This window comes from Rhinolophus sinicus, linkage group LG07 (genome assembly GCF_036562045.2).
Source record: "Rhinolophus sinicus isolate RSC01 linkage group LG07, ASM3656204v1, whole genome shotgun sequence".
Classification (NCBI taxonomy): Eukaryota; Metazoa; Chordata; class Mammalia; order Chiroptera; family Rhinolophidae; genus Rhinolophus; species Rhinolophus sinicus.
Genome location: NC_133757.1, coordinates 10,841,483 through 10,854,487, shown reverse-complemented (window position 1 = coordinate 10,854,487; position 13,005 = coordinate 10,841,483). Strand labels below are relative to the sequence as shown.

The window sequence follows — 13,005 nt, the reverse complement described above, 5'->3', positions numbered from 1 at the left end:
CCCTACACTCCCGTGGTATTTCAGAAGGGATTCAAGAATGGGCTCCAGTTTGGCATTTCACCCCCAAGTAGATCTATGTAATGTACCTGTGGCTGAGGTCATCCCCTTGCATGAATATGTCAAATGTTGATTGGTTTGGGGGAGGCTCACAGAATAATGCACTCCTTTGGGAGGCAGAATGGGACTTCCCAATTTGGGTTTCTCTCTACATGTAGAAGTGACTGATTTAAAATGTACCCTCCGTAATATGTAGTGTATGGACCACAGCAGCATATGGATGAAATCATCAATATGACCGTTAATTCTATCGGCCTGTGTGCTTCTTGATAGCAGTAGCTAGTTCCCTCATCTTTCTGTCTCTTCCAAAAGGCTCTTTCTGTCTCTTCCAAAAGGCCCAGCACAACACCTGGCATTCAATGGGCACTCAACAATTGTTAATTGAATGAGTGAATGCTAATAAAGAGGGGAAAAAGAAATAAAAACACAATGAACCGCTGAACCCAAGGATATCATTAGCCATGGTCTCCCCATGTGTTAGTTATTAGCTATTAGTGGCGTGGGTGGTCTGGGGGAGATGGACTAATTCTTTTGCTGGCCACAGTGGTGTCAAACAGTATATTAACTAATGGGAACAAGGGTGTTGACTGGATTTCTGCTGTGCACTCAATTTCCCTTAGTGACTCTGGTGAATTAGACACATGCCCCAGGGGCCCAAGCTGTTCCCGCCTTGTAACTTACACAGTGGAAGGATCTGGTGGAACAAAAGTCTATCAGGTAAGGTCTGCAGGGAGTGCCCGCCCCTGCAAACACCAGGAAGCACATTGTTGACAAGTTCCACCCAAGTGTCACTAACAATTGGGTTATGAAGTAATAGGTGGGGATGGGGTGGGTAATGGGAATTGGCATATTATAAGGAGCTCATTGCACCTATAGTTCTGTATTTCCTTTAACACATCATTGCTTTAAAGCATCGTCATGATTTTTCTGCCATGGTCACGTGCACTTATAATTAAGGCGTTACTGACAACACACACTTGGACTCCATCACAAATAAACCAAAGGGAACAAATGAACCAAGATCTATAATAATCTCTATTACAGTGGAATAATAACATCTGTAATAATCTCTGGCTTTGTTTTTGTCCATTGATCATGTATGATTTATTCACTTTTTAAACAATTATATTTCTCTCAATTTTAAACTTGAACCATTTCTTCTTTGTTTTAGCATGGAAAATATATTGCCAACTTCCTAGATCCAAACTCAAACCAATGTACACTATGTTTTTTTTTCTTTTATTTCAAAATTTAGGGCTTTTTGATTCCCTCCCAAATCGTTAAATGGTTTGTTGTTTAAAAGAAACCAGCAAACTATAAAAGGTCCTTTAAACTTCTAGGCCATCATTTCACGTTTTCAGGAGAATATTTTGAAGAGGTGGGGTAAATGAAGTAGAAACATTCAGATTAAATTTCCTTTGAAATCCATGGGTTTTAAAATTAAGGGAAAGTGATTGGCAAAACATGTTTTGGTTTTTGCCGAAACTGAAATGTTTGAAAAATAGTTCAAGATGTTCTTCCACACCCCAACCACATCCATCTGGGGCCATCCATCTCTAGCTTAAATCTATTTTTATACATCCACTCTGCAAAGAGCGTAGCTCCTTACTGCAGGCAGAGGGCTACCATGTTTTTTTAAGAGGGAAGAAGATGTTGAAGTCTACAGAGTGGAGATACAGTCCTGCGTCCTATATCATGCTGGTAACATTCTTTTCAGAAGAAAAAAGTTCTAGGTGGTGGTGAAAAGGCAGTTATTCCACTTGGCTTTGAATCAGGCCAGGACACACAAGTGGAATATGTGAATAATTCCTTTGTCTATGAGTGTCTGTCTATCTATCTATCTATCTATCTATCTATCTATCTATCTATCTATCCATCCATCCATCCATCCATTCTTCATTCAACCATTCATTCAACAAATATTTATTGAGTGCCTCCCATGTGCAAGGGATTGTGTGAATACAAAGGCAAGTAAAACACAGCCCCTAGTCTTAGAAAGCTGACCATCTTCTAGAGGAGATATATGTATCTGTAAAGTGAAATATGTGGGAGCTGCCATATTTGGGATGGAGCAGATGCACAAAACAAGAAATGGTCAGACCTACCTGGGGATGACAAAGGGCAAAATTTCACAGAGGAGCCACAAGAGGTGGCCCAAAATGAAGGTGAAAAGCGGTTGGAAAACTATGAAGCCTAAAGGAAAAGTATGTTGGAGCATCCATTGAGAAACTGTTAATTTGAATAGGCAAACAAAGGAGAAGTTGGTCAAGGCCACGTGACAGCCATTCTGATGCTCATGGGGTGAAGGAGGGTTTGGAGGAGCTGTTTTCCTGTGGAGGACCTTTCCTTTCCTTTCCTTTCTTGTCCAGATTTGGTCGCTGGCTCTCCACCTGTCTTGGCAGCTTCCTGGTTGAGGCTGTAAGTCCAGAGTCTTGGGTTGAGGCTGAGCTCTGCCTGGTCACACGTGAACCTTCTCACATCTCTGGGTCTTGTCTAGACTAGGTGATCTGTAAGGCCCATCAGAGAATAACTATACAGGGTTGTGTAGTTATTAGTGCTGAAAATGACACGAATAGTAGAATTTCCCCCCACCAATTTTCATTCTAATTGTCAGAATTGGTGAAACTTGGTGCAAAAAGTCTGCTCTTCTGTATTTGCACCTAGGACTTCTGGTGCCTGGCAGTCCTTATTAGCCTCTGCACTAAACGAAGAACCATGCGGGTTTTCCTGATGGAGAGAACAGGAGGGGGCCCAGGGCATACGTTTGCCTTGCAGACTGACAAGTATGCTTGGATGATACTTGGCTCTCACCGGGGCTGTTTGGTTATGGTTTTCTTTGGAATGTAATGAGAATGGCAGTTTCCTCACATTGCACTGAAATTGCTGGTTAATTTGTAGCTAATTTGTGCATTCATCTAATCACAGGACTGGAAAGCTCGCTGTCCTTTGCATCCATGAAAATGGTGGTTTTAGTAATTGGGTTGTCACGTGTAGCGTAATACGTGGTTTGGAATCCATTACAGGATTAGAGGCAATTTGGAGGTTATCTTCTCCATGACATCACTTATGGGGGTTGAGACCACTTGCAGTGCCATGCTTTACCTAGGACAGGTTTTCTGCTTTATTGACCGAGACATTATATCTCCAAAAAAAGTATACACATTTTAAGAAAGGAAAAGACTGTATTAAAATTGTAATGCTCAATATATACAGTTAACAAAAGATGAATACAAGTCACATTTGACTTCTGCAATGACAAAAGGTGCTCAAAGTGGTTACCATCAGCATCCAGACACTTCTGATTATGGGGAACTACTGCTTGAGCAACGTTGACCAAAGTGTCTGTTTGTATTGCTGTGCATTCCATTTCAATTTCTTCCTGAAGCACCACCAATGTAGCCAGTTCTCTACAGTACACCACATCCTTTAAGGTCCTTCATGGGTAGAAGTCAAGGGGTGTTAAGTCAGGAGAACGTTCTCGAATTTCAAATACCACTTCAAAATGGTCTTGCACTCTTTGAATGACAACTGTGCTTCTGCCATTTTCTGTGACTGTCCTGCCTGTCACATGGTGACGCTAGCATTCATTTGATTAACGTCATCTTTCAAGCAAACGTCATACTACACGTTGCTACCGTAATTCAATTCAACTTTGAAAAGTAATAATACATAGATAACATCTCTTAAAATGTATATACATTTGTTTCGCACCCCCTTTATATTGAATATTACAATTTCAATACAGTTTTCTTTTCTTAAAATATGTATACATATTTTTGGCACTCTGTATATATATACATTTTTGGGGGGTGCCAAAAATGTATACACATGACTTGTATTCATCTTTTGTTATTGGTATATATTGAGTATTACAATTTTAATACAGTGTTTTCCTTTTTGAAATGTGCATACATTTTTTTGGCACCTTGTGTGTGTGTGTGTGTGTGTGTGTGTGTGTGTGTGAGAGAGAGAGAGAGAGAAAGAATCTGGATGACTCTATAACTGTTGTTTGACATTTTTCTGATGAGCACTGCACTGTTATCCTAAAGCCAGAAAATAAAAATAATGAAGATTATACATGTGTAGGCTGATTTAATTCAAAACCTAGCCGGTCTCTTTTCCTAGTTCTAGTTCTGAACAGTGTAGCGGAATTTGCCTTTGCTGTTTCTGCAGTTGTATCAGAAGTGTGGCATGAACTCCAGTTCCCATAATGGGGTTTTAGGATTCTCGGCCTTTTTCTGATTTTCAGAATGAGAAGGGTGGGGGCTTATAAGCCTCAAGCTTCATCCTGTTTAGTTTTCTGTTAGTCTCCTCATTAAGGCTTTGTCTTTTCCCTTCCTGGAATCATCTTTTCCCCTCTTGTGTCCTGCCCCTGGAGTCTGTCAATGGATTGGGACAATCTGGAAGAGGATGAGTCTTTCTAGGAGTTAGGTGGCACACATGGAAGGGATAAAAGAGGCCCCTTTGGAGTCAAGCATCCTGAGTTTTATTTCCTGCTCCAAGCTGCTTGGATCTGTGACCTTGGACGTACTACTTAACTTCCCTTAGCCACAGAAGAGAATGGGGAAAGGGAAGATGAATGTTATTTCCTCCTGGAACCCTTCTCTGGTCCCACAGTCCTTCTAGAGTCTTCCACAATGCCCTTGTTCACACCTCTCCGAGTACTTGTCCACCTTTATTGAGATAGACTATTTATCCCTGTGTCTCCTCCATGCAGTGGTGACCTCGGTGAGTGCAGGGGCTTTGTAGTTGACACAGTAGTCAATATATAAGTTCAAAGAAGTCTAAATGATTACCCATTGCACAGGGCTTTGTAAGGCTAAACAAAGTAACACGTGTAAGCTCCCAGGGCGTACATATCACCTCATAGGCTTTAGAGCTGCTTTGTGTGAGAGCCAAAATTACCCAAGGTCCTCTGCATGACCCTGCTCAGAGACATGTCAGGAGAGCTGGTGCTGAAGAAATGATATGCTTTCACTCCTCTAGTGTCAAGGAAATACTTTCAGCTAATCAGGCTGCACACACCGAAAGCCATCCAGGTGAACAGAGACTTCTGCATCGGGATGACCAAGCCCCCAGGTATCCCACAGACTCATCGGGGTCGGGACACCAAATTCCAGGATTGTCACTTGTAAATGTTCTGAAATAAAAATAAGTAAACGGAGGTATATTTTTGTAACGGACAACTATACTGCAAGGAGACACACATGTCCATGTGTATTACACCCATGTACAGTGACACACAAAATTTGGTTGATTCTCACAAACGTAACATGGAGTGAGAGAAGCCAGTCCCCTAAAATGCATAGTATATGATTCCATCTACATAAAATATGCAGGCAGCTTAACTTGTCTATGTTGTTTGACGTTAAGATCGTGGCAACCCTTTGATAAGAATATGAGGGGGGTTTATGGGAAGCAGGTTATGTTCTGTTTCTCGTTCTGGGTGCTGGTTACATGAGTGCGTTTGAGTTGTAGAATTACTTGTACTTTTTCAAGTGCACATTATAATATATAGTATAATTCAGTGGTAAGTTAAAAAATAAAGAGTCATGAAGGAAGACCATAGTGGCATACAGGAATTTGTTGTCAGTACACAGCATTGTTTCTAGAAATGCCAGTGATGTAATTTGAATGTAAGAAGGTGTGATCGTCATAGCATTAATGAGTCAGGGAGCTCTGCGAGGCCGGGTATTTTTGCTTCCATCCAAGGCCATTCAAACCTATCTGTTAATAATGATGTCTTAAAATGCTCGTATTTAAAATCTTAAAAATAAAACGCTCATATTTGTGGAGTGCTGACTATAGCTTTTACTCTTCCCACCGTGAGGGAGAAATGGAGGTTTAAAGAAGTTAAATAATAGGCAGGTCTTCTTCCTGTGCAAGAGGGAGATAGCCCCCCCCCCCCCCCCATACTGGCAATGCCTCTTAAGAGCCAGCAAGACTGCAGAGAGAAGTGGCTGCAGGCTGTGTCTGGGTGGAGGGCCAAAAGCTACCTGGCAAAATTTCCCACATCTCAGGGAAAGTATGGAAGCAACAGACAGTTCAGGCCTGTAGGAGCCACCCCGGGAGGACGGTAGATGCTCAGCTGTAATCTTCGCAGGTAGACCAGATGCTCTACTTCTCCGCCTCTCGCTGCGTAGGATCCTGAGATTGTAGCTTCACTCCAGGGACAGGGGAGGGCGGAGGTCAATCCGGGGTGTGCTAAAGTCAGAAATTATGTTGAATGTAGAAACCACAAGATGTACATTTAAGTATATGGCATGTAAATACAGTGGAGAAAGCAGTTATGCTTCTTTGCGCGCTTGAATTTGTGGACTGAGAGTTATACCTGCTACTCACGTTGGCATTTAGGAGCTGAAGCCATCCCTTGATAGGACTCTGACCTCTGTACCTGTAGAGGGCATCTGTAAGCCCCTGGGTTTGGAGTGTGTGTGTGTGTGTGTGTGTGTGTGTGTGTGTGAGTATGTGTACAAGCTTCAAACAGGATCCTGTCCTGCTCGATGCAATGGGGACGTCCATGTGTTTTCACTTTGTGACCATGTATCTCATAGTCCCCTAAAGTCTGCTTTCAGATGCCATTAGCATTATCAGTTCTTGAATTTTCTTAAGAGCCACATTTCATGTGGTTCCCTAAATGTTAGAACTTCTTTTACCCCCAGACCCAGCTGAAGACTTTCATAGGGTTTCCATTAAATGACCACAGTGCAATGTGCGTTATACTATATTTGAGAATCTCCACTCTAACAGTGGCCTACTCTCATGCTGTCTGTCTGCGAGGCCTTCGAACCATTCAAGTATGTCTCTAATTTGCGCTGCTCTTGGGAGAAGTATCAATAGTAAGATATCACTTTCATAAGCGATATCAGATCCTGATTGAACATTGCCAGGGAGTCTCAGGCCACTTGGTGGTTTATTTGCCTTAGATCCAATTACAACTGTAAAAGTGGTTTGCATTAGAAGTTCTGACTCGGGGATTTGATCATTATAAGTAGGATAAACCACTGAAAGAATGTGAATTGCCTTCACTAAAAGGATGTAATAGCCCAGCGAATATCTTTCATATTTCAAATTAGGAAACTCCAGCGCTGCCTTCTTCCTGTGACTGCCCTTTAACGCTCGTCAAAGCAGTGCAAAGTTCTACATTTGGTGGGTTTGTTGGGATCCTCCAGCCAAAGGGAGTTTAGTTCTTGAATAACCCAAAGGACCTTCCTATGAGGGCCTCTGGCAGCCCAGACTCTGAGGTCCAGGGGCGCCGTATTTAAAGGCAGCTGTCCTATGTTTGTTGTAAGTGCCTAGAGACTTTGAAATGATCTCCCACCCACTTTCCAACTGAGCTCCTCCCAAAGGCTGTATTTCTGTCCAAAGCCGCCCAACTGTGGAAGCATTTGTGTCCATGGATGTTGGATGTTGAAGCAATGAGTGTCCCTAAAGACTGTGCAAAGTCATTCTCCAGGCCAGCAGCTGGGAAAGGGCCTTTGCCACTTCACAGAGTCTGCAGACAAGTGTGACCTGTAATCCATACCTCTCCCCATTTTAGAGCAATTTACCCACCAACAACACATGTCCCCTTGCTGTTCTCTGACCTGGGACCCATGACTAAGGAAGGACTCAGACCGCTTAGAAGGAGGGGAGACCCCAACTTTCCCTCCAGGCCCCTGGGGGTTATCTACACAGATGCACCAACTCTCTGTTCAGTGGGTGACTGCTCATCCAGTGTCCCCTCTGTCACTGCTGTGAAGATACAGCAAAGAGCGAGCAAGAAGAATGGGCAGTGGCACTTGTCCTCCATCTTCTCTATCCCCCAAGCCATGGGCAGGGAGACCCCAGTCACAGGACCTGGGACATGGGCTTCTCAGATCTGACCAGAGTGAGCTGGAGCGACATGGCTTTGGTAGGGAAAGCTACGCCGATGTTCTCTTTTAGAAACCAAATGTACTCGTATGACCAATGCATGCTGGGAATTACTTTAGGGCATAGAGTTATTTTGAAGAGAAGTCAACATATAGACCAGAAAAATGGTTCGCAGAAACTCACAGTAATGCCTTATCTTTTTGAAAGAAATTTTATTAGACATACTTGCTGCAAATTTTGGCGTTTTACAAAAAGAACAACAGGTCTCATTTAGTTGATTTTCCACTGCACTGCAAATGCCCGTTTTTCTCTCCTTCCCTCATTTATTTTCTTCCCTCCTTCCCTCGCTTTCTCCCTCCTTCCATCCCTCCCTTCTGCCTGTCCTTCATTCCTTTCTTCCATTCCCTCTGCTCTGCCTTCCTTCTGTCTCTTCCTATAACTCTTCTCCCCTCCCTCTCCTAGTTTTTTAAGAAAGCAATTACATTCTATCATCTTCCTTCCAAGTAATGACATTAAAAAAAAACCAAAAAAACCCAGAGTCGAGCTGCAAATGAAAATTCTTGGTTGAATTCTATACATGGGAACTTTAATGACTCTCTGATGCTAATTAAACTAAAAAATTTTAATTGCCAATTCCTTTTTTTTTTTTTTAAAAAAAAAAGCTACAGAATATCAATTGTTGCGAGATGGCCCATTTCAGTGTGTGTGTGTTTGATTTCCAATTTGCTGATAGAATTCTTGGCTCTAAAGTCTGACCCACTGATTTGTACGTGGAATAACGTCAAGATTCCAGAGCCGGCCCATTTTACGCTTCAACTCCAACCAGAGATTTAGCATCAAATCATTCACCGAGTGTGTACCTCTCAGTCTTCTTCCAGAGTGATAAGCGACTCTCCCTCCTTGTTTTCCCCCAGGAATTTTGATCCTGATAACAGCACTCCGGGAGCCACTCCTGCCATCAGGATGACAATGAGGGAACTTACTAGAAAGGTGAGGTGCCTCTTGTACTTACCAGCTGTAATGCTGAGCGCATGATACAGACAAATCGGGCCCCCCAAAGCAGCGCGTTTTCAACTCACAGCAAGCAGCGTTTGAGTTCAGGGAGGGGGAAGTGTGTATTAAGAGAGCAGGTTAAAAATTGACATTATCCCAGACTTTCATGAAATCAAAATTATGGCCCTGATGCCAAGTTATTATAATGTATTTATTACCAGGATTGCTTTCATATTTAACCAGTTTGGCCCATCTCAAGACCTGTTTTAGATGCACCACCTTGCCCACCTTTTCCATTTTCATATGAAAAACAGGAAAGCAAAAACTAATTTACTCAGAGAGACACAGAGCCTGTTTGCCCGTTTATCTCTTACAGACCACCCCTCAGTCCAATGTTGACAGTACATGATATTCCATTAATCTGCCTAATGAAAATTTAACCAGTGTTATAAACAAATAATTGGCTATTATCCTCTCAAAGATCCCGAATAAATTACTTCTGCTTATTTTCCCTCCTCTCTCAGTGCTTAAAAAGCTAGCCCTTTCTGATGGATGTTACAAGGAGAGGGAAGGGGGAATCAGCACACTCCCACGCCGAGCTTTAGGTTTCGGCAACTGCTGTCATTGTCATGGGCAGACGCTACTCTGGGATTGACCATAATGAGGGACGGGAGAGGGGTGGCAGGAGAGACAGTCCCCACCTGTGGGCCACCAGCTTGGCCCACCTTTGGGAACCACTCTCTACATCTCGCATTATCGCCAAACCTCCCTCCCCTTTTTCCCTGCTGTTGTCTTTCCTTCTGCCTTTTATTATATTTCTCCTTCCTCCTCGTTCCTACTTTTCGAGTTCTTAGGAATTTCTTCATCTCCTGTTCTCACCCCAGTCACGTGCCCAATACTCCATCCCACAGTCCTCTTAATGCTTTACTGTCCTAACTGTCATTTCCAATGAGAGCTTAGCACTTGCTTTGGATTCACCTAGAGCTGCTTGTTAGGCGGGGACCTCCCTGTGTTATCAGCAAGAAGTTAACATCTTCACAGAAGCGCCCTAGGCTCAGTCCTGGCCTGGAGAAGATGAAAGGGGAGGGGACGTGACCCACCCACTTCAGTTAGTGCTTCTTCAACATGTATCTTTATTGCCAATGTGTTCATTTCATTCATGGGCCACTCCAGCTTATTGTTGGACGCCTGAGTCTGGAGATTAAGAGAAAGTTTCGGGCTGGAAATCCAGAATTTAAATTCAAGCAATAGTCTCAATAAGTTGTTATTTTCTTCCAACGTGTAAACTTCCAGTAAGCAGTTGCTCAGATACCAACCTGCTAATGTATCCGTCAGTGGAAAGATAATGCTAACAACCAACTTTGGTGCTGGGACTTCTCACACTCATGATCTCATTGGATCTTTGCAATAACCCTCTGAAGTTGCTGTGCAGAACTCATTTTTTCCCACCCAACAGATGTGAGAGCTGAGTCCCAGGGCAGCTGGACAGAAAGCTGCATGCATCCTAAGTCTGAGATGAGAGAGCCGTGACAATCTCATGGAGAGTGCAGGGCAGATAGGCCGTCAGGGTAACAGGATGGCCTTGAGGAGGAAGGAACGTTGTGTGATTCCCTGCCCAGACACTCAGCCCAGTGTGGGTGGACATCAGTGGGCCCACTGAATTGGATTTTACCATCTTTGCTAGTGGTGTGTTACCAGGGATAGGAGCTCACTCTTACATCCCAGCATGAAGGGCCTATCTCAACTACTGCAAAATTTGCAAAGCTGCCTCACAGGGTGGTGGAGACAGCATATGTAAAGCACGTGGCCTGACCCATAGAAGGGGCTGGATTACTGATAGCTGCTATTATGGTAATTGCTTTCTGACCCCAGAAACATGTATACTGCCCTCCAGGGGAGTCCAGCCAAGCCCAGTGTGGGACAAAATTGCAAAGCAGGTGTGACTGTCCCAGGGCAGAGGGCCTTTGGTGCCCCCAGACCCCACAGCTGGGATTGTAATCCCCACGAGGCTGCACAGAGCCCTGCCCTAATTACCACGGAGGGCCCTGCAGGAACTGGACTTCTCAAACGGGGAGAAAAGCCTGAAAGAGAGATTGGAGGTTGGTTTATAAAGTTCTGAAGATGCTTTATGGTTGGGACTGCAGCTAAGGAGCAGAAGTATATAGGTATTTGGATTGCTCCAGGCTCACGAGGAAAGATCTGGATTTCACCAAGAAACAGACTGTTTCCTCCAATGGCCCCCAAAGCAGTCAAAGAGACTGAGTAGAATGATCTCTGAGAATTAGTTTAAAAATTAAATAAGATAGAGCTTCATTTAGAGAAGAAAAATAAAATAAATCCCTCCACGGGAGTAACCATTAAATCCGTCCCGTGGGTGTGAGCAAGGCAGGAAATGGGAACTCACGGGGGCACTTGCTGTGGGATGTGGAATCTAGCTTAAGTGCAGACTCCATCAGCAGCCACTGGCTAGAAATGTGGTACCTATGGTTGTTGTTGTTGTTTCAGAGACTGAGCTGGAGGGGGCACAAAGAATGGGGACTTGAGGCACGAAGTTCTCCTGCACCCTCTCATTGCAGCCCTGGCCTGATCGGAACTGGGGGGACCACCTACCCATTAGCAGTGGTCCTTTCCATGTAATCCACCGGCCACGTCAGTCCACTGGGGCCTCCAGATGCATTGTTGATCATTTGGGGGCCATGTCTTAGATCTGGTCCAAATCTGCAATTGCCTCATGAGAACCCACCCTGGAGAGTCACCCTAGCAGCTCAACTCAGGCTGTGATTTGAATATTGGTAAAAGGGATGATCCTTGAGAATTTTCCTGCTTTTACTTCAGGGCTCTGAAGACCGGGAAAATTTGAGCATCACTGGTGAAAAGATAGAGAAAGTAGGTAGGAAGCAGAGGTCTATGTAGCCCTCGAAAATTATCCTTCCAACATGTCGAGTGACAGCAAGACAATACTATTAATCGAGATAATATTCATTTTGCCTTTTCCACATGCCAAGCATCATTCTAAGACCTTCCATGTACACGAACTCATTTCATCCTAACAAGCTTTTGAGGTAGGTACTGTTGCCAATCCCAGTTTACAGATAAGAAAGCTGAGGCACAGATTTAGTGACTTGTCCTAAACATGCAGTAGAGTCAGGATTGAACCCAGGCAACCAGACCCTAGCGCACATGTGCTTAGTCACTGCGCTAACCTGGGTTTTCAATCACTTTAGACGTCATCTCCTTCCAAAAGTTTGTTCTTTAGCTTCCCTGAGAGGACCACGCCTTCAGAAATGCTTGAGTTGGAGTTTCTTCCTTTTTCTGGCAATGAAATGCCAAGTATGTGTCAAGGACACGCGATGATTGCCCAGAAACCACATGGCCTATCATATGTCATCCCTCATAATTTATTTTTATGAGAGTAATAAGTGGTATCAGCATTTTATAAGCATGTATTTATATTTGTTAATTTAATTTATGCAAATGTCTCCTTTATGTAAATCATCCACAGATCAGCCATCAGGATATCTTTAGCAAAATCACATAATCAAGATATTTAGGGATCTGACATATATAATCAGAGAATGCAAATTATTTTTCCTGAATGTTCTTTGTGCCATTCAGTTCCTAAAACGTCAACAGTCTGGTTTTACTAAAGCAGGCTTCTCAGCGATTTGGTTGCGTTGGTCTTTCTTTCTCTCTTGCCCTCTTTCCTTGCTCTGGACTGGCCAGCTCCGGCCAGGATGCTGCAGGGATAGAGATCTCAGCTGCCGCAACATTTGCAGCCCCGCTTTTCTGTTCTCTTCTGAGGGATGAGGTTACAGTGTGTAAACACAATACTGTATTTCATAGCTATCTCGGGGCTTTGGGCTTGATCCCTTCGTGATGGTGGCGTCCTCATTACCGATTCATGATGCTGCCAGGCAGTCGTCATGAATACTAAGCTTCCCCCTAAATCGGGGCCATCCGTTCTGAGTTTCTGGCATGTTGGTTCAGTGGGAGGTGAGACTTTTATCTCATTTCAGGGAGGAAACTCTGTCTGTGACTTTATACCCAGTTCTGGGACTAGAGAAATGCATTTAACGTGGTGAGTCTTAAGAATAAAAGGTA

General features: G+C 43.6%; 1 long non-coding RNA gene across 4 annotated transcripts in view; it reads left to right on the top strand.

Moving 5' to 3' along the window:
• The window catches only part of LOC109444069 (uncharacterized), a 311,168-nt gene that overhangs the window by 114,093 nt on the left and 184,070 nt on the right, over positions 1-13,005 (top strand). For all 4 annotated transcript variants that reach the window (XR_012498382.1, XR_012498380.1, XR_012498381.1 and 1 more), the window contains one exon: positions 8,826-8,901. This is a non-coding gene — a long non-coding RNA (uncharacterized LOC109444069). The remainder of the gene's footprint in view (positions 1-8,825; positions 8,902-13,005) is intronic.